Raw genomic sequence first — 22,303 nt, forward strand, 5'->3', positions numbered from 1 at the left:
TTATGCCTGCACGTAACCAACCAGTACCTCCTCAATGACTCTAGATAAAGTGGGCCTAAGGGTCTACACTGGGGTTGTGTTGACCAGCCTGCTGTCCTACCTCAAAGATCTCAAGATACAACAGCAGCTTCACTCCAGGACCGCTGCATTTCAAGAGGGCAGAAGGGAACAGAGGGTACTTTGGAAAGCACAGCACTAAAATACAGTAACCCCTTCCAACACTGATTTACTTGGTACTTTTGACTAGACAAAAGCAACTACCAAAAACCAGGTAGAGAATAAATAAAGGACGAAGTGATTTTCAATCCTCATTTTCAATAAGTAAATGTAACTGTGCTCGAAGCGTACTGTGCTCTTAAATAATTGGTTAATTCTTTCCCCCACGCAAAGCTCTTCAGTTCACCTTTAAAAAAAAGAGATGGATGATTTAGAGTCCAGCATCCCAAAAGCAAATCTCCACTCCCTACGCAAGAGGCAATAATTCAGCATGGCTAGGCTGCCATCAGTCATGCTTCTCATCTTCCCAGTGCACCTTTCCTGTCACTCCCTGGCAGGGGGAAATGGATGGCAGATGCTCCCTGCTATGCCAGTTTTGGGGATGGGAAAGATAGGAAAGGGGTGACCTTGCAAACACTGCCAGCAAGTCACATGTGTCTAGCTCAGAGATGGCTGGTGGTCTCCTCCATGACTGCCTGGCTTTGCTAATTACGTGCTTTAAATGTTAGAGGGAGACATATTTAGCTCCCCAGAGTGTGGTTAGTGTTAAAGGTACTCTGTAATTTGGTCTTTGTTGTTGTTGCTGGGGTTTTGGTTTGGGTTTTTTCCTCCCCAATGGTTCCCACATGAAACAAGCTCAGTTTTCAAGTAAAATGATTACTATTTTTATTTATTTATTTTTAACTGCCACTTCTGCAAGCCCAGTCTAGGATCTGAGAGTCAGACGAGGCTTTGTCTGCCTTCCTCAGTAATAAAGGCTTTGTAAGTATACCGAAAAGCCTGGTGCTGATAGACAAGCCAGAAGGCATCCCAGACTATTTTTCCATAGCTATCCTGTTTGTGGAAGACTGAGAATAGCTTGCCCATGCTGCCTGCGCGAACAGAGGTGATTCACACAGAGAAGCCAGGCCTTGGATAACACTAAAGCTGAGAACTTGGTGGAGAAAGGGAAAGGACAATTATTTTTTTTTTTTTAAGTCCTGCATCCATCATGCCCCCTGTGGCTCTGTTTACGGCACAGCTAGGGAAACGCACCATGCCATGTAGTCCCCATCACGTCGACAGCTCTCCCACAGGCACTGAGCTCACCTCTGGCAGCATCCCGGCACCGCGGTGGGAAAGGCAGCCGCCGAGCCTGGAGCAGCCAGGGCACCATTCCCCACCACTCCTCCAGCACCGAGGGGGAAGGGGCAGATCTCAGGGGCTGTGCCCTTTCCAGCAGGCTGGAGCGGGACCCCTCTCTGCCAGGGAAGAATTCATACCAAACCCTACAGGGATTCTCACAAGGCTTCAAGTTGCCACACTACTCTCTGCTTACCCTGTCCGGCTGTCTATTTTAAACCAAGCACAAATCCAGTCCTTCAGCAAAGAAATGCTCCTATTGATCAAGCCTCCATCTGAAGAAAAGGCTATTCTTCTCCTCTCACCTCTTCGAACAAGTCCATTAACTTTACTCCAGTTATCAAGAGACACCTCACGCCTGTGGACACGTCCAAGCTAGGCAGTATCCACACTGCCATCCATACTAGAGTGGGGAAAGTACAGGTCCTCACAGTAGCATATGACCTCAGGCAAGTGATGAGAAGCAGCTCAGATTTCAAAAAGTATCTGTTTTAATTACACACAGTGAGATTTATAACACAGGTAGGAACATTCAGATAGTTGTTCAAACATTTCTTTCTTTAAGAAATACAGTATGGAGATTGCTAAGCTGGCAATGCCCTAAAAGTAAAATTTAAAAGATCTTTCCTTCCATCTGAAAGAAAATGTTCTTCCATGTTTAACATATACATAAATACATTAGACCCAGGGGTGTAATGCAGCAGGTGATTCCACTCCATTCAGTCCAACGCCAAGTGATAGTTTTCTGCATTACTACAGAAAGATGCTAAGCTGTGAGCTAATGTGTAGTTTGATGAAAATACTTGAAAAACCTATCTGGTCCCCAGAAGGAAGAGATGCTCCATCCTGTGTGGACCATGACACTGAAGACGTCCTGCCTTACATGAGTTTTGGATTCTGCATTCCCCTGATCTCAGCTCGTACCGTTGGATATGTGTAAGGACCTGATCCTACGAGCAGCTCTGCTGAAGCCAGTGCCCTGCCATACTGGCACCGAACACAGGACAGATGCCTTCGGCTTCATCCCTACCTGCAGCTGGGCAGGCTGCTAAGGCAGCAGTCTCTTCTGACTCGGTTCTAATCATCTTCAAAATCACTCTGACCTTTCGTACATGTCCCTTATGAGGGCAGAGATGCTCAGTTCTGGGCCTCCCTGAAACAGAGTGGTGCCACAAGCAGTGACCAGGGACAAGACCCAGGGATAAGAGACTTTCCATGATAACGCAGCATTGGAAGAGGTAACGGCTGCTACGTTAATCCCATGTTGCATGTGGGGAAACTGAGGCACGTAGCAGTGATGTGGCTTCCCCACAGCTGCACAGCAAACCTGAGGTGGGTCCAGGAGAAGCAGCTAGCTTCCTCCACCTTATGGGCTACAAAGCAATGGTTGGAAAAGGGAACCGACCAGGCAGGTCTACAGTAGCCACAGGCATGTTATCAACAGATTTAAACAGATTTTCCTGCGTGCAGCTGCCTCAGCTGCCCTGCACATGCTCTCAGCTCACCAAGTCTGGCCAGTCCAACCACTGCTGCACAACCTTTATGCTAAATTGGGAACCTTGGTCCTGGGCAGACTAGGTGCCCTCACTCACCCTTTCACTGCTGTTTAACCATGGGGACTGCTAGTAACGGAGCAGAGATACTTCCTAAGCTATCCCCATCAGAGCTGCATCGTGTAAGGCTGTTACACATGGAGAAAACAGGTAAAGATGCTCAACTGTATCACTGTCGGGAAAAAATCCCAACAGAAATTATATCTGATTTAATGCTAGCCTACTCAGTTATGGTGAACAGAGACATAATAAAGGTGTGATTTCCTTTTTGGCCAACGAAGGTGTATTTTGCCCTGGAAGCTGCTGGGAGCACAGCACAACAGACCCGCCTCAGGCTGAAATCCAAGGTGAGCCCATACCGGGTGCTCCATGGCTAGTACTGCTGAGGAGCTCCACCACTGCCAGAGCTTGGGGGTTCTCCTGGGTACCCTGGTATGACAGCACAGTCCCAGACAGCAGTTCCAAGTGATGTTTGCCAGTTTCTTTGAGGACTGTAGACTTACTGCAGCCTGTCTGCTCCCCCCATCTCCCAGGTTTAGCAGGAGGAAGGACACGTAATTCAGACATCCCGTAAGAAAACTGCAATCCAGCAACACTGGGAGGGACTTGTCTGCCTGGGGACACTCCAGAAAATTAAGCTGAATTAATTAGGAGTGGGAAGTTAAGGCACGAGAAAGCCCGGTGTGGACGCTTATGCTCTGAAGTAACATGACCTCAGCTGAGTTCAGCTTAATCTTACTGCAAAGGCAATTAGGCTAGAGTAAGGCCCCAGGAATGAGCTCATCCACACAAGGATTTAACAGACTTTAACTAACATCTGCAGACAATCCCTTAGTCAATAAAAATACAACTGGCTGAGCCTGGGTTTGAGAGTTTCAAGTCTGACTGTGCTCACTGCATGGCCACCAACCTAGACACCAGTGGCACCGCGCTCCGGTTTTGTTCCTTTTTCAAGTTTCCCACAGTTTCTGGGCATATCTTCATCTGTACGCTAAGGGCCAAATATTGTAACAGCTTCCAGAAACTTCACATCCATCATCACAGCAGAGGCCAGAGCCACCATGAGCTTCCTGGAGGCAGCATGGCCATAGCCTGGACTCAACCACTCCAAACACGGAGTTGCTACCGATACAGCTACAACAAGGTGTTTAAATAGCTATGAACCACTGCGGCCATGCGCTACCCCACCAGCTCTGGTCAGCAGAGAACATTTCTACATGCCAAAATATCACTATCATTTGGATGTTATTTTATTATTTTGTTGCGCTAATAAAAGCGCTTGTTTCTTGATTGCAAGAGTAAATCAAGACAAAGATGTTTGCAGTCAGCCGTTTGAAAATGAAAAAAAAAAAGATCCCCACTAAAAAGCACGATTTGATTTTGCTACAGAAAGTGATGCTTGAGTCTGCAGTCTTAGCTCAGCAGCATTCTGGCACACGTACTACATCACCCAAATTAAGGGGCAACATCAAGGAGAACACTATGATGGCAGACTTAATTTTGTCCCATGGCATGAAAGAGATATTACCCAAAAGTAATTCTTTCTCTTTACACGTGGTGCAAACGTCAATGACCAGAACCACATCTCGTTATGTAAATAGCACAAAGCCATATTATATCGGTAAGTGCAACACCTCTCAGTACAGCGAATCTCTTTATGTATGACAGACAGAACTTCTCAGTCATTCATGAGAAAAGAGTTTAGTACACTGCTCTTACGCAACATACTAGAAATTAAATATAACAGCACATAATAAGAGAGAACCACTGCAGGCATATTTAGGCCACCTACGTTTTGCAGCTGAAATAGCTCCAAAGTTAACTGTTTCACCTTCCAAAGCGGAGTGCTAATGGACAGTGAATGGCATAATACACAGCCACTGACTTGGAAGGGAATTTTTGCCTAACAGGCTTAGAGCAGCAGCTTTCAGCCTGCCATTTTGATGGCAGACTGCGGACTGCTCCTGAGGGATTCACAAAAGGTTACTGCAAAAAACAAGATTGCTACACACTCTAAAACAAAGTCAGATGCTTCTAAAGGGGCTTATATATCCCGCCAGAATATTTTGAAGGGGCCACAAATTGAGAAGGACTGACAATCCCTATAGGAGGGACAAATTCCTTATTTTATTTTGCTTGGTTTACATCAGTGTAACTCTCTTAATGCAAAGGGAGCATCTTCTGATGTATACCATTTTGGTGGAAATTAAGAGAGAATCAGGCATAGGTCAATTCAGCTGCACGCGGCAGGATCGGGATAATTAGATTGGTTAGAGTACAGCAGACTGCAAAAATCCAACAAGATGTTTCACATATGAAGCTCTGCATGTAGAAGACACTGAGAGTACATTTGATTACCAGATAAACAGTTTGTAATTGTGTAATTAAATATCATTTTATAACTATACACACTGGGGGCAGAATTAATGTTCTGCTTGGCATTATTGACTTCTAGGACTTAATCACGCAAATGGAACATTCTCTTAACGAGATTTTTTTAAACTAGCCTCTCTTGGGTTTAAATGGAGAATGCAAGGGAAGAAAGGCAGCTCACCATCCCAGGGAAGGATTTTGCACAAAACCACCCTCCGCTGGACATGGCACGTGCTTGCCCTGTGCAGCGCTGCTCAGGAAGCCCTGGGACCCCTGCAAATCCCCTTAGGGAGCATCCTGCCCCAGCTCGGGGCAGTGTGGGTTACTGGGGCACAGCGTAGCCACACTCAGCTCCACGTGGTTTACTACAGCAAGGAAAAGTAATCCTAACAGTGGAAAGGAAGGCTAAGGAGAAGCAAAGCAGGAAGCGCTGCAATGCATGATGTTCATGAACATCTCTATCAGAAACTTAAACTGTGTCCAAAGTCTCTGTTTCATGCGGTTCCCATGGCTGAACACAGTTTAGCGACCGCTAGTGCAGAACAAAGCTATGTTCCCTGCCTGATGCCAAAAGCGCCATCAAATGTCTGTCCTGCTTATGCATACTGAGCATTAAACACCATTTAGCTGGGCCCGGTGATGTCCCAATTTGCCACTAATGGTCCTGCGTCAGGGTGCAGCACTCCGTGCTCTGCACAGCTAACTAGTGATGGCAGGAGGTAGCTTGGTCCTGCCCAGCACCAAGTCTAATTCAGGAAAGAGCAGAAGGGAACGTGATGGTCTCCCCACCATAATCTGACTTCCAGTCATCAGAAACTTAGGGACCACCTGCACCCCAGTCTGCATCCACCACAGCGTGCTGAATATAAGGGGCCATACAAGAGAATGCCCTTTCTAATCTCCTAAAACTCAGTTACTGGAGGTGACACCGACATTACGTATGATGTTCCTCAGCTTTTCTTGTATCTGCTTTGCTTGCCAATCCTGGCTCCTTTCTCCAAGGACTTTTAAAGCATATGAAGCAGAGGTGCACTTGGAGGCAAAAGCACAAGCAAATTGAGAAATGAAGGAGGGCTAGAGAAGGAGAAGAGATAAAAGATGCACATAGGAGTACATGCAGAGAAAAAGAGAGAGAAAGAATATGAAATTCCATCTGGCTTATTTCAAGAAAAAAGGAGGCTTGGTCCTATTCCCAACTGCACAAGCCCCTATTGTTTAATGAAGAATCAGTATTCAGTGAGCACAGTCAGCCCCACTGTACAATACCCAGTTGTCCTCCACCCTCCCAGGGCATGTTTGATGAATTCAGTCAGTGCTGCTAACCTCAGGCTGGAGCGCGGGTGGCTCTGTCACCGGATGGCACGGCTTACACAGGGCCAGCACCAAAAGCACTAATTTCAAGACTGATCTCTTCTAGCATTGGTCTGCTAGCACAACGAGCTGCCATGCCCAGAGCCTCCCCTCTGGGATCTGCAGGCTGCAATTAGCAGGTAAATGCATCACCTTCCCTGAGGCTGATGAAAGCACCTCCAATCAATTGATTGCCAATCAATAGCCACTTCCCATCTGCCCCTCTCAGTTTCTGCAGTAGCAAGTGTTAGTAATCAAATAAGAGTGGCAGGCTGATAAGATCCTGTTATCAGTGCACTAGCAAAATGGGATTCTAGATCTAATCTCCTGTGTCACATTTCCAACACTGATCACTGAGATTTAACCCCTCTCACGACTGAAGTATGTAGCCACAGCTGCTGGAGGGGAAACTTCCCCATCTCCATCAAGGCAAAGAAAGCCAATGGAAAAGCCAAATTCCTGCTCCCACTGAAACCCAGGGAAAGCAGGAACAATTGCAGGAAAGGCCCCTAATGGTAGGGATTACTGTTTACTGCATCTTCTCATGGCTTCCTATTGTGCTTCGAAGTCACTGCAAGAAACAAAAATGCCACGCGGCCAAAGGGGTCTAATCTGCCCTTTTGTTCCATTCTTCACAAAGAAACATCACCAAAAAAATTGACGTTCCCAAAGAATATTTCAGACATTCACCTTGTGGGCCTGTGAAATCTCCACACCCTCTCAGCTAGGAAAAGCAAGTCCTTCCACTCCATATTGGACTTAAATATTTCACTGCTTACTTGCACTCCAGTCCTGGCAGACCTTGGTTAAAATCTCATGTAAATAGCCCAATTTCACGGCTATTTACAGATATGTCCTCATGGCACAGGGCCATCTAGAGACACCGGGACTGCCTGAGAAGGGAAGCTTTACATAAGCTGCCATGACTGCATGGTGTCTGTTCTTCCAACCGATCAAGTCAAAATGACATCAAAACAGCTTTGCCAACAAACCAGCAAACAATAGCAAAGAGGTGGTTAACACAACTCCCTTCACCCGTTCTAACTGCGAGTCTTTCTATCACACGTAACAGGCTTCAGCTCAGGCCCTCAGAGGACTACTCTGTTTAAAATTGAATGTTAACAGAAAAAAGAAGAAATTCAACCAGACATCAGGGTTCAAAGACAGCCAGGCTGGCTGTTGTGTTACTTACTCTGCATGAGATACGTGATATCTGAGATCTCAAGAAGATGGTGCTTCTCCCCTCCTTATCATTAGCACTTTTTTTGACTATTATTTCTGGAATGTTTCTCCTGCTTTTTCTCCCTTTCTGCCAAATCTGCTACAACACCAGTGTCTGGAAGAAACTTGCTCTGGGGTCACCACTGCTGGGCCCCAGCCAGTTTCACACAACAGCGAAGCCCGGTGGTGCTTGCTTCTGTCCCCACAGCCTCAGTGCTGGCCTCTTAAAATTTAGAAATACCACCCAAAAGGTCAAAGCAACAGATCACCAGGAGAGCATATTGCTGCATGTCCTCGGCAATTTCCAGCAGCCAACAACGTCTGCGTACAGCTGTGCAGATGGAGAACCAACGAGACATGGTGAGTATGTATCACATGTAGCCATCATGCAAAGGGACAACCTCTAATGCCACCCAGGGGGTTCAACAAGGAGGACTGGGACATAAGCTGCTACCACAGGGCTGTGCTCTCCCCAGGAGCTCTATGTGTATAATAAACAACACCTCAGCTGGTCAGCATCTAAGAGCACTCACCTGTCCCAGATGGAAAAAAGGCACAAAATGGAGATTGGGTGGGAAATTCTAGCTCCCCACCTGTGCCTGGACATGCCCCAGAACAGGGGAGAAGGCAGGCAGCCTGGGAAGACCTTCCCTTGACATGCCAGTCAGGGCCAGAACTGCTTCCGTCTTTACAGGGAATAAACCTCCGCCACTGCCTGCAAAAACCCAAGTCAGTAGCAGTGGCTTACCAGGCTAACATTTAAGATGTGCTACGCTACTGACACATCCACAGGGACCACCAGGTCTGTGGGGTCCCATGAGGCCCACCCTGGGCAGCACCAGCCATTGAGACAGAAACACCATGGGGGCATGTAACTGCATGCGTGAGCGTAACTTTTGGGGATCAGTTACAGAAGGGCGCTTAGAAATTTGTAGTTGAACATCAGCATCACGTAGGTGTCCAGCACCGTGGTTTCTCCACTGTATTGCTGGTATTGATCCTACTTATATAGTTCACTGATTGCTGGTTAATTATGTCGCTGATAAATCAATGCACTGCTTCAATCCTGATTTGGTTTAAATTGCACGAACGGAGCAGTTTTTCCCCGCAGCCCAGCTCCTTCCCCGCAGAGCCGCTCCCAGCCAGCTGGCCCCCAGCCTGCACCAGGGCAGCAGCTGACCCCGTCCCAGGCGCTGGACCTGTGTTTTTCTTGCCCAGCTTCCCAAAGCCCCTGTCAGCCCATTTCTGCTGCAGGTTGAGGCCCCTCCAGCCAGCAACCTGCACTCCAGCATACCAACCTTCCCCTCAGACCACAGTCCCCATGGGCTTGCTGGGGCAGGGCTGCATGTCACCTCATCATCCTTGGTGCGGATGAAGATGCTGAACCGTTCAGGTCTTATGTTGACTCCTCAAGGTTGTGACAGCTACCGGTTAAACCTGAAATCACTGACTACTACTTTTTCAGCCAGACAGACCAGACAGTTTTTTTAATCCATCTTGTAGTCACCTATCAAGGCCACATCTCCCCAGTCTGGCTGTAAAGATCCTATGGGAAAACATGTCAAAAACCAAAAGCCAAGGGAAACGACACCCACTGCTCTCTCCATGGCCATCGACCCAGGCATCTCATCACAGAGAGCAATCGGGTTAGTCAGGCACGATCTGCTGTGGTAAACTCATGCCGACTGTTCCCAGTCACCTTCCTCCACCTGGAAATAGCACACTCTAATGTATATCCACTCCAAGTTGATTGTCCTTTGCTATAAAAAAAGCTTTTCCTTGTAGGTTCTCAGGCTGGTCAAGGCTAAAAGCAATTTAAAGCTGCTAAGGGATCCTAATGGTCTCTGGAGAGAGGTTTGGGTGAGTAAGGGCTTATTGCCAGAGTTGAGATGGGCACATACCCACGTCACGCGTCCTGATGTCAGCCAACAAGCAGACTGTGAGCAAGACCCTGCCACCTTTACAGACGGGACTTCAGTCTCCACAATTGACAGAGATACTCACCAGGGTCTGGGAGCAGGTCCTTACTGGGGACAGAACAGGCAGCATCAGTGGAGGAGATGGTGGCACCACCACTTTCCCCCTCCTGCGCACAGCATACGTGGGGTGTGTATGACAGTGGGGACACTGTACCCAGCTACTGCAAAGGGATAAAACAGATCAATATTCCCACAGCTGCTAAAGGGTTAGCAAGAGGTTGATGCTTTAAATGGCAGGGCGCTGGTGAGACACCACATCCCTGCAGGAGCCTCGCAGCAATAACTGACATTCAGGTCCAAGCGGGCTCCTCGGAGAGGGCTGCGGGAGCCGGGGGTGGCAGGGGCACTGATGGCACTGACAATGCTCAGTGCCCAGGCCCTCACACCTCAGTCACTGTGTGCTCCCCAAGAGCGGCGCAGCCCTCCTCACGGGACGGGCACGCTGCTGCTGACTGTGCCGGCCCCAAACCTGCCCAACGTGGGCATCCCCTCACCCTGATCACCCCCTCCCCTATGGTATTTCACAGGACTACAGGCTGCCAAAAGCAGTGTGCCTACAAGCACTTGCTTGGTAGATAAAATGATCCTCCTGCCCAATTTGTTGAGCAATTTGGGATCCTTCCATATGAAAGGAGAATTATAAATGCAAAATACCTTTAATTGATAGAGTGCCTCAGGCGCTCTCCATGCTCTGTCTACAGGAGGTCAGATAACCTTGGGCGTGCTACTGTCCCACCACCTTGTTACAGAAAAAAAGCACGTAACTGTTTCTAAGGCCAAGTGAAGTACGAGTAAAGTGGTAAAAGGGGTAAAAGGAGTTTCCCTAGGAACAGAAAACCAAGGTGTTACTCCACAATGATTTCCTAGTGCAAACGCAGGAGAGCAGTGAGAGTCACTCCAGAGCTGTGGTGAAAACACAACCCTAACGCAGGGAGGGAAGAGCCCGACCACAACTGTTTGCCTAAGTCTCTCTCCTGCTCTGGACAAGGATATGGTGCTTGAGAGCCACCAGGATTTACACAGTGGTTCAACATTTTCTGTCATGCCAAATCTCTTGCTTTGCTGCAATGTTTGGAGTTGGGGATTGTCACTATAGATACTTAGCTGCCAAGAGGGAAGGTGCATGGGGAAGAATACTGCTTCTCTTTTCGCTCCGAGCCATACCCAGTTACAGGCAGTGCTGCCTGAAAAGGATCAGGTGGCTTCGCAGTGTGACCTGAAGCATTCACTGGAAGTAGGTAGCAGTCAGAGGTAGGCTCCAAGGTGCTATGGTTGGTTTTGTGGTTTTTCTGCGGATCTTTTTTTTTGGGGGGGTGGGGTGAATGGGCGGGACAGGGGCAGAGTAGAGACAGCAGCAGGGAAAGCACAGTTCCTCCTTCCCTTGGCTTGCCTCAGCAAGGCTGAAAGTTTCTTTTCCTACCAGTTAGTGGAGGAGGAGCTAGCAGATAAATTTCAATCCACCTCCAAGACATTCCCATTGACCTAGAAGTCCTGGTTGAAGTACTGGCCTTGTAGCAAGAAACAGAACCCCAGCCCCACATTAGGGGAGAAGAGCAAGACCTTGTGGTTCTCAGCAAGTAAATCTCTTCCATTTCTTCTCATTCCAGCCACTTTGTTCTCAATCTGCCTTTCTCCAGAGTACTCAGAAATTTACAGCTAAGCTCCTTCAAGCCCTGGCCCTGCTGGCCAGTGATTCCCCATGTAATTATCCCCAAGGAGATAACAACGCCATCTAAACACACCTCTGCTCCACCTTTGGTGATTCACCCTCAAAACACCAGTCAAGGACACGCATTGGGATTCAGATCCATTGCCTTCAAGGTCAACACAATGTTCTCCCGCCTCCTAATGGGAGCAAACCTCGCTCGTCTGCTGCCTCCGTCATCTCTCAAAGGTCCCTTCCCTGCTCTCATCTCATATTCCAGAGGTGTCCAGCTCACTCAGAACTCCAGGATTTGAGGGGGAAGAGACACCTCAGGGCTGACAGTTGGCAACGCAACAGCATTCACAGCAACTACAACCTTGTGATGGGTAGATGGGTTTAATTATTCGTGTGGGTGGACGAACTCTCTGGGAGAGCCGTCTGAAGGTGCCGAACTACAGGAGGGTTGGGAGCAGTACAGTCTCGGCAGTGCATCGACAAACCTGCACAGACTAGGGGTATCCTTCGATCACGAGGCAGCTAATGCTGTTTCTCAGCAGACTTCTACTGTGGGGACGGAAATTCCTCCGTGTGATTTCTTTAGGTACTCAAAGTCACTCCAAGGCCCAAGCCCACCCTCTCTCTTGGATTTTCTGCAGATTGATTTAAGCTGACGCCTCTGGTGAGAATTAATTGAAATTGCAGTATCCCGTGGAAGTCCCCATGCGTTGGTCAGGTTCACTGTTCCTCACTTCTAACCTTAAACAGCCTTCAGATGCCGTGACGCCACAGTTCACACTGGAGGCAGCTGCATTTCAACTGGCACTACAATTATTTCTCTCCCCAGAGCATCCTGACTTGTATCAAAATTTTGCAAGGTATCAGCAGCAAGGTAGGACACTGCCTATTACGGAGCTCAATCCCTTCAGCACACACTATATCACACACTATTACTACCCAACAAGGGGCAAAAAGACAAGTTTAAAAGGTTAAAGAAAACTTCCCATCCTTCAAAATTCCCAGGAAGCTTCAGAGACGATGCCCGGTTGGAGCAGTCTGAGAGTTGGGAAGAAAGAATCAGGGGTGGCGATGCTCACGTGCTGCTAACAGGTTTATTCTGCTGGCAGGGATTCCCTTCAGAAGCATTTTGGTGAGTGTTGTACACCGCCGAGTTCAATCTGCGCTAAGCAGATTAGTTCCTTACCGGTGAAAGGTTCTGGGCAGCAGCAGAGAGTTGCTCACCATGTGATACGAGGGGGCTGTCATTACGTTTCATAGATATGATATAATTATATGCTCCCTGGAGGGTACTTCTAATTGAATTATAGGGTGTCTCACAAGTATTCTGGGCAGCGGTTCGAGGAAGCTCTCACCGCCCAGAACAAGATAAAGATACCCTTTAATTCCATTAGAGGTACCCTCCAGGGATGAGGACGTTATTCCATGCAGCAATTCACTTAAAAAAACCCATCTCCCCCCAAAACTGGAAGGGAGGTACCCTTAGCAGAAGTTTGCTGGTGCTGTGTACTTGTTCCATGGGCCTCTCCTCTGCAAGCTCACAGCCCCGTGAAACTCCCTGGCCTGCCACCCCATTTCTCCACCGCAAAGGAGAAATCCCTCGCCGCGGGCAGTCACCATCCCCTGCCCTGCTGGGGTCCCTTCCCAGCGTGGGGTGAGGAGACACGGCACCGCACAAGGTGTCACATGCCAGGCTAGATGTACAAAGAAGGTCTAAGCCTCCTTAGAAGAGACCCTGAGAAGTGGTCCCCACAGCAGGATATTAATAGTCCCAGGCCAGGCCAAACAGGGGTTCCAGTCATCACAGCGCACGCTGGCAAGATCCCCCCCGAGCCTGCCCATGCGTTTGTCTTGCCTTCAAACACCCTGGAGCTGCAAACAGCTACCCCAGTCCCTCAGAGACAGCTGGAGAAACCCTGGAACAAGGCAACTTACTCCCCCAGGGCTGGCCATGCTTCCATCACTTGGGCGCCCAAAGCTATGCTCCCAGGGACTTATTTCAACCCTCAGATTTTGCTCTCCGTTTTAGTCCAGACTCATTCAGTTTTTCCTCATGAACCAGATCTTCCCAGGGCAGCTACAGCACCAGGCTTGCAAAATCAGCTGCCCTGCTGTCCCAGTGCAGCCTGCCTGGGGACCAGTACCCCAAAACCACTCTGCACCATGGCACCTCACCTCCTTGGGCTCTCAGCTGGCCAGAAGCACTGCACAGGACCATATGTGGGACCTACTGCTCCCCACAGAGCTCAGAGAAGAAAAAAATCCACCTATCCACTTACTGATGCTCTCTCTGCACCAAAGGCAACAGCTCCTTTGCTCTTTACCCTCTCCTCTCGAGGCTGTGCACCAAGGAAACCACCCTGCACTGTCACTGCTGTCTACAACTTACTGTCAAGCCAGGGGAGATGTCACATCTGTTATGCCTTTTTCTGCTGCTCTGTAGCATACAAAGGATGGGATAATCAAGCCCTAGAGCCTATTTTTTCTTTTTTTTTTTTTTTTTCAGTCACCTCAAGGGAAAGCCAGCACCAGCTGCCCACCACAAAGTGTAATGACCTACTGAAGCTCTGACTCCCACAGACCACGTCTAGCACTGCTCCACTTGTCAGGCCGCAAAAAGAGCAAGAAAGACAGTTATGTCAAGAACTTGCTAATTATAGAAAATTAAGACCTTCCTATAGGACAGGCACCACGGTCACCGCTGGGAAAAAGCGCACACAGCTCCTCAGGCTTCCACAGCGCTACAGCCTCGCACGCCAGCAGTAGCCAGGCATCTGATATGCTCCACCCTGCTACAGCTTTCAGGTATTGCTTTGCAGGATACAACCCACCAAACCCTGGGAGCTCGGCTGCTAGGCAAGCAGTTACTGCTCAAACATAGTCCGTTCCTTGTGCTTTTGCATTATTCACAGCTCTGCCCACCTCCGGTGGTGTCAGCTAACAGGACACATCTGGGAAAAACTGCCAATTCACACGTTCCAGGACAGAAAAACTACTGTGAGCTATCAAAGCTAACCACAATCCATCCCAAAACAAAGAAGCATTTCTCATGTCTTAGAAAACAGAACGCTCAGTGCTTATTTAGTCTTGCACAGTCAATACCCTGGTCCTAGCGCACCCTTCCTAAACACCATCATGGTCCAGTTGCCTTTACTAAGGGAGGTGGAGAGAGCAGCATTAAGCCAAAACTCTCAAGCGGATGAGGTAGAGAGACCAACCCAGGAGGGAAGACAGGTAAAGCAGAGATAAGCAGAGCAGAATTTCTACATGAAATATTGATAGCTTTATCATGCTTTTTTCTCTAAAGGATAAAAGCAGAGCAGCACGGCACTCAGGTGGGGATTTTTATGAGGGTAGGACCTGTTTGGCTTGCTTATCTCATGGCAAGAAAAACAGAGGCACAAAAGGCAATTCCTACCCCATTTCACTTTAACAACATACTTTTACATGGAGCACCAAAGAGGCACAGCAGCAACTAAATCATCTACGACGCACGCAGCACAACAGCCGCAGCACAGGCAGGAGCAACCACTCCTGGAAACTCTGTTTGGAGAGGCAAACGGGGAAGATAGAAAAAGCCTCTTTCTTCCCCAGCACCTAAAAACATCAAAGGAGATGATCTACCATCTAACAGAAGGACCAGATCAGAGCCACAGCTTTTTCTCACAGGGCGTAGAGCATCAAGCCCTTTATACCCAGAAGGGCTTCATGCCAGCACCTGGAAGATGAGCAGCAGGACACAGCAGAGGCTGTCAGGGATCTGATATCTGGAGGAGGGTGTCCAGGCGCTACAGTACGGCTCTGGGGCTGCGCCACGCTCCACATAAGGCTGCTCAGGCTTCAAGGCAGCCTGGCAGATGTCTCCATCGGCCTCCTAAGGACAGGCCCTGCAAACCCTGGCAGGAAGAACCGGTCCTATCTGATGTTCAGACTTCCACCTCGCTGCCCTTCCAGCATAACCCACCCAAAGGGCCCAACACGCCGAGCAGCCAGGGCCTGCTCAACACCAGGACTGGCTTCAGCTGAAATGCTCACAGCAGGATGTGCCGGCACCCAGGCAGAGACTCGAGGGGCTTCATCTGTCAACAGCCCATCTGCTAAAGACAGCTGTAAATACATACCAGTCCACATTCCTCCCAGCTTTAAATCTGCTGTTTTCGCTGAAGCTAAATGAAGGATGAACTTGGTCCCCAGTGCTTCTATTGGCTAGCATAGCAAATTCTCTTATCACCTTTTATCCTGACAAGAGGTAAATAAGAAACAAGCCACATTGCTAGCAACAGGTAAATCATCTCTTATTTGAAACAGCTGTCACCTTCCACCAGGATCAGCTGTTTCTATTTAGCCACAACAAAAACATGCTGGAGGACCTCTGGCTGGGGAGGTATTAGACTCTGCTGTTCTCTTCAGCTCATTTAGAAAAGGATAAGCCCATATTTAACTCAGAAACTTTGCTGGTACTCCGATCTGTTAGAAGTCACAGTCACATTATAATGATGCTGTAAGTAACGTTCCCACCATGGGTTTAAAAACCCCCCCAGCACATACTTGGAGTGATACACGGTCTATCAAGCCTTGCCACCAGCATCTCACCTCATCCCCTGAAGCTGCATCATTCAAACTGGGCCTTCTTGTAGGTGGGAAACAAATATGACCTGTGCCTCTGGAAACCTGCGTGTAAAGGGCATGACATCTAAGCCACTCATTTGCAAAGGTGTTCCAAGCAATAACACATGAGTCAGCATGAGTAAAGGAGCCAAAGCTCACCCAAGGCACAGCAGACTTGTTTTATCTTGGATCAGTTCTGGTCTGTTGTTTGTTTTTTAAACCCAAAACCTGGTTGTGTCATTTGGCAGGGTGGATTTCCCTGTGTTTGCTCTAAACTAGGAATATCACTGCCCTCTCTGATACCTCCCTGAATGTATCTTCCAAGGGTCTCCTACTTCAGGAACCCATGAGCTTCCCACGGGCTTCTCTGCTAGATCAGAGCACCCACCAGCTCTGTAAAGCAGATCTCTACCACATGTCACTCTTTTCAGATGGGGTCCCAGGCCTCTCCTGTTTGATGCTGTCACATAAACTTATACAAATGCTTCCTTTGATGGGCAAGAAGTCACAGTCTCCGAGACAGGATGTCATTTACCCTTCTTCATGGACAGATGGCAAGTATGTCCCCCTGACACCTGCCAGTAGGACTATCTGGGAAGGTAAAGGTCAGCTCAGGGATTCTCTTCTTCCCAGGATAGTGCCACGGTCTCACATTTCTGCAGGGTGATTTTACATACGCTCCAGGAACAGCCCCCTGACGCCTTATACTAATCCCCTGCAGGTCACACCACCAAGACCTCACAGCGGGACTACAGCAGAAACCCAGAGCGTGCGTGTGTGTGTGTGTAAAGGACTTCAGTTAAATTAGAAACTGGTACTGTTAAGAACACTGACATGAGAATTTTGCAGCAAGAAGCAAATACAACAGCCTTGCACCACTGGCAACACAGGGGGGAAAGTTGTTGTTTTTTTTTTAACTGGAGAACAGCTGCTAATGTTTTCTTTTAATATGAATTAAAATAGGAATCAAGAACTAATCATTTATGGAAGGTGTAAGAAGAGAAAGCCAGAAGGAGCTTACCCACTGATGGAAACAACCTGGAGAAGAGTTTGGAGGGTTCAACCTTGAGTTAAATCTCAAGAAGACTCTAATGGGAAGGAAACATGTCCTGAGAGAAGGAAACCATCAGCCTCACACAACAAATTCTCATTGCCTGGAGTCACAGTAATTAGTCTTAATTTTTTGAGGGCTGTTCCCAGAGCCCAGAGCCTTAGGATCAGTGCATGGTCTATGAGAGCTGTTGAACAAGAGTTCAGACTAGATTACCAAAATGATTTTGTTATGACCTCGGTCATTAATTGGAGTCTTCACAGCTGATATGGATAAACCAAGGTCTGCAGATGCAGCACAAAATTTAATTTAGGAAAATGAGCACCCAAAACCACAGATATTGTTGACAGCTTGGGGGAATAGTGAGATATTGCAGCTACTGCCTATACCTGTACCAATCTGATTCATGACGGCTAGGGAGAGGTCAGTGAATCTGCATAAATTCACTGCGGTCTTGAGTAACAGGAAATTACAAGCTTGATGTACACAGACCTTCCTCTGGATAGAGCACAGGCCAGCAGTTCAGGGAGATCGGTTTTATTCCTGTCTTTGCTTCTGATCTGCTGGGTAATCTAGAGGGAAGAGAAGTCATTTTCTGTATTTTTCTCCCCACCTACAAAATGGGAATAATGTCCCTCAATCTCCTTTGCAAAGTGCTACGAGATCTACTGACAAAACACCATGCAAAAGAGCTAAGCGTCATTAATAGCATTCCCCTCAAAATGCCACAACCATGACTCTGTAGGTGATCGAATTAAAAAATTAAGTTGACAGTTTCCCCAAGCACTGAATGACAAAAAGGAAGGACAATTAATTACACCAAACCTCAGCATGACATCCTTCGAACAGACAACCACCATTCACCTTCCTCCACCGTCACCTTCAGCAGACCTGATGGGGGAAGCTACAGCTACCAAGGCAGGATTACAAGCAAGGGGTGAGGGCCCAGGTATCTCTGCACCCAAGCATGGGTGGACAGGAGAGGAAAAGGAGGAGGAAGGGATACTGACCTTCCCACCAAACAAGGGTGGCATAACACACAGGAGAGAGGGTGGCGGCAGCAGCACGTGGTGGCTGCCTGGGGCAGATGTTAACCACCAGCCTTGGGCCACAGCACAAACCTGAGCTTGACCCAGACAGGACCACCTCTAGCCTTCACATATATATATACAAGCACACAGGAAGAAAGGCATGTGGTTTTCTACCGCTCGGTGTTGTACCAGCACTTTGGAGGACCAGCCCCACCAAGCTAAGCACGCGCTCAGAGACAGCCCAAGGCTCTCAGTGACTCCCTGGAGCAGCCACAGCCATGCAGGCAGCAGCCTGGGGGCTTCTCTGGGGAAAAGCAGACAAGAAGAGGCAACGTGCAACTTCCAGATGACATCCTGCCCAAATCCTAAACGCAAAAATAATCTCACTGCCTATCAAGGCAGGCTTGTCATGTTTGTCTCCAGCAATCCCTGTACGAATGGAGAAGACAGCCCTTCTGTTCCTGAGAGCTCTGCCTAACACACACATAGATAAGTGACTGTAGGTTTCCGCCTGTTACCAAAGTTCAGCCATGCTGACTTTGCAAAGAGGTTTTGCAGGCCACTTAATACCAGTTTAACACCACAGCATCTCTCAACACCCAGCTCCTGCCTGAGCCACATGCAATACGCTGGGAACTATGGACTCAGGGCAGATGGCTACACCTCTAGTAGCCTTCAAGTCCTTCAAGTAATTGAGCAACCAGCAACAAAGGCAAGTAACAAAGTAGATTTCTTGGTCTAAACCTTAACTCAGTATAGCTGCCACAGCAGAATTTTATCTTCTAGCTGGTGTATCAATTAGCTACTGGTAACTTGTGTATCTTCCTAAACTTTCTTAAGCAAGACCTAGAAAAATTTCCATATGAACTTAAACAGCTTAACACAGAGGAAACAATTTAAACAGAGAAAATTTAAATTAAATTTAATGACTTGCTGGGAGTTCCCTTTATTATGCGAAAAGAAAATCCTTTAAAACTCAATTCACTTCGTGCTGCTGGCTCTTAATGATTTCTTTATTGCTTGGACATGATAAAGCAGCTGGGTCAATCATTCTTCCACATTTTCATGCCTCCGAGAACCTAACATTTATTTCCATACAAAATCCATTTAAGAGAAAAGTGTTCAGTCATTGTGGGAAAAAAAAAAAATCTAAGTTTTGGGCTTGATTTCTTGAGAGTTTCCTTGTAGTCAACAAAAGAACTAGGATTCTGCTTCAGCTGCTTAGGTCATTTCTGACCCTCACTGGAGCACGAGTTTGGAAATAACAAATGTACTGAAAAAGAGGCAGCGTAATCAAGTATTTGAGACCTTATCAATTCCCTTCTCAACAGATGACAGCACTGAAGATTATATGCCTTGATTTATAGCTAGCCAACACCCATACGCATCCATACACACACACACACACTTTACGGGCCCGTATTTCCATAATAAGAGCATTGTTTCAAGCCTCTGCATCTCAGCCTTTCTCCTGTGCTCCCACCCAAATTTGAGTAAGGAAACTTTGACCGTGTTAGTCTAGAAAGAATCACAGAGGCAATAAGCAAGAGCCGGTGGCAGGATCCATTTCCCTCTCATTTTGTAATGTTTGCATCAACTCATCTTTTTTCAGTTCTACATATTTTAGGGAAAGCCTCTTAAAAACAACCTTGAGGTAGTTTAGTTTATCTTATTATATTTAAGTGAAGACCCCTTCTCTATTTAGTTTTCAGGGAAAGGGCTTATCCTTGGCCCTAAGGATTTTGTAGATGGCAGTGCCTCTCCTATAGTTTAATCTCAAGGATGCTGTGTAATCCAGCACCCCTCAAATTAATCTAACCATTGCTACACTTAAGGAGGTTGACCTACAAACTACTTACTGATCGCCTGCCTCTGCAGAATGCGAGCTCACGGTTTTTTAAATTCATGTGCCAGAGAACTGAAGCTTTTACTCTCCTCTGGTTTACACTGATCAGTGCTTCTTTGTGGCTACAGTTCTGCAGATCCTTAGCATACACACATAGCCACAGTAAAGCGTAGCACTGTCTTACGTGTTTGCAAGACGCTGTTAATTCATTTGCTTCCTCCATGACTCAAAAATCTTTTCAAAGTGACTCCATGAGGAGAATGACAAGGCTAAACCAGCGAGGGCTGGACTCCATCTCGAGTTTGTATAAAACCACGAGCAGCTCCCACACCAGCATGGAAACTAGAGCCCAAGTTTCTCCTTTCCTAACTGAGAGCCTAATGATTAGGCTGAAGTGGGGAAGCACATAACTTCTCGCTGCTTTCTGACCCTGTCCTTGGCATCGTCTACTGACCATCCTAATCCTCCTGCTTTCTCCTCCATTCTGCACCAGGTTTTGTGGACTCTCAGTCCCCGCTTCAGCGCATAGGGGACATCAGTACCTCATGGTGGGCTCAGTGGTGTGGCATGGCATTTAAGAGGCAGGGCCTGAAATACTCAGCCAGGCAACCCCCTGGCTATTTGGTGACCCAGTGTCTTCATACAGTCTTATACCAAGCAACACTACGACTAGTCACTCATACGCTGACCTCTAGGTCAGCAAAACTGTCCCAAATGTCCTATCCATCCATCTTCCCAAACTAGGGCTGAACAAAACTAGATAGGGCTTGTTAGAATAGTAACATTATGGGTCTGAACTCCAAATTCAGACCTGAATTACCTCAAGCTTGCTTGCAGCCTGAATATTTGCTCAAAATTATTTTTTCTGCATTCAGATTCAGAAAGCCAAAAAGGAGGAAGAGATTAAACCCACCCATTACTGCTTCTAGGTTTCTACAGCTACTTCCACCTGTACCTCAGAGAAGAGCTAGTAAAGTACAACAGCTGACCTGTGTTCACTGAATTTAAAGGCCAAAGGCTGATTACTGAAAACTACCTTCACATGTTTCCAGCCCAAAACTCCATTCACAGACGACCTGGAGATTTAAAGTTAAACCCAGGAGTGAATAAAGGCAGCCTGCTGGCTGACATGATCTCTCTCCTTGTTAAGCTTACTAGTTTGATTAAGTGCTATGTTGAGCCAGCCATACCAATTCTAGCTTCAAAAGAAATTCATCTTTGTTAGCCACATGGTCTCCATGGCCACTGTGACTAGCAGGCTTTGTTCCCAGCAGTCTTCTGATGCAGAAGTGAAAGCCACATTAATGTCTTAGGTGCGGGCATAATTTTAAGCACACCACTCATCTGTGCTCTAGGGCATCTTCTCTGGGTCACAAACTACAGCGTTAAGCAACCTACACATACTTGTTTTCTGCTTCACTTGGTTTAACCCAAGTGAAGCAACTATGTGGGTATGCTCTGATCTTCTGTCACACTTTTCAAAGGCAAAAAGAAGTCTTTCATCAGCCAGAAGATGAAAGAAAAGGAGTACAGTTTGGAGTAAGATGGCTCCTGGGCTTTTTCTCTGGTACCCCAAATCTGCTGGCCTTTCACTGATGGGTCTTTTGCAAGCAAGAAGAGTCTCTTTTCTTCAAGACCTGGCTGAAGCAAGATACTACTACCTGTTGTATTTTAGGTAGTCTACTCACAGGAGACTGTAACCACACAGCTGACATTCTTCTTCACTTTCTCTAGAGAAATCAGCTTGCAGCTCAATTAAGGAGACTAACCTGCACGGCCCATCTCCCTGACAAGGCCAGATGAGGACAGCTGATTCCTTTCCATCTCTGATAGTGGCTGAACTCAGACAACCAGGAGTTTCTCTTCCTTTAATAGGGAAGAACGCGTACTTATAATCAAGCATCAGGACTGTGGATATTAGCTGGATTAAATGCTTTAGTGGGCTAAGGCAGAAGGTGCTATTGAATTAGGGCATCCCTACTCCACAGCATTTAATATCTTCACATCCTTTTGGGTACTGTATTGGGAGGCTTGGTACAAAGATTTCCTTTCTCTGATGCCAGTTGCAAGTCTGCACAATTGTTCCTTTGATGGCTCAAGTGATTAGGTGTTAACAAGAGGAACCTAGGCACTTAACACTAGGGAGTTTTAGCACCAGGTTCACACCCCCCCTCCCTCTCCCTACTCAGCTAAGGGATTTTTCTCATTCCCCACTAATGTTAACAGCAGGTACTTAAAGCAATTAAACATTATCGCCTCTCCGGTCTTTATTACTTCCTAGCTTCGTATCAGC

At 47.4% G+C, this 22,303-nt stretch overlaps 1 protein-coding gene across 4 annotated transcripts in view; it reads right to left on the bottom strand.

Moving 5' to 3' along the window:
* Positions 1-22,303, bottom strand: part of SLC8A3 (solute carrier family 8 member A3) — a 115,755-nt gene that overhangs the window by 69,836 nt on the left and 23,616 nt on the right. The gene's annotated exons all lie outside the window — the stretch shown is intronic.

The sequence above is a fragment of the Balearica regulorum genome, chromosome 5 (genome assembly GCF_011004875.1).
Source record: "Balearica regulorum gibbericeps isolate bBalReg1 chromosome 5, bBalReg1.pri, whole genome shotgun sequence".
Classification (NCBI taxonomy): domain Eukaryota; kingdom Metazoa; phylum Chordata; class Aves; order Gruiformes; family Gruidae; genus Balearica; species Balearica regulorum.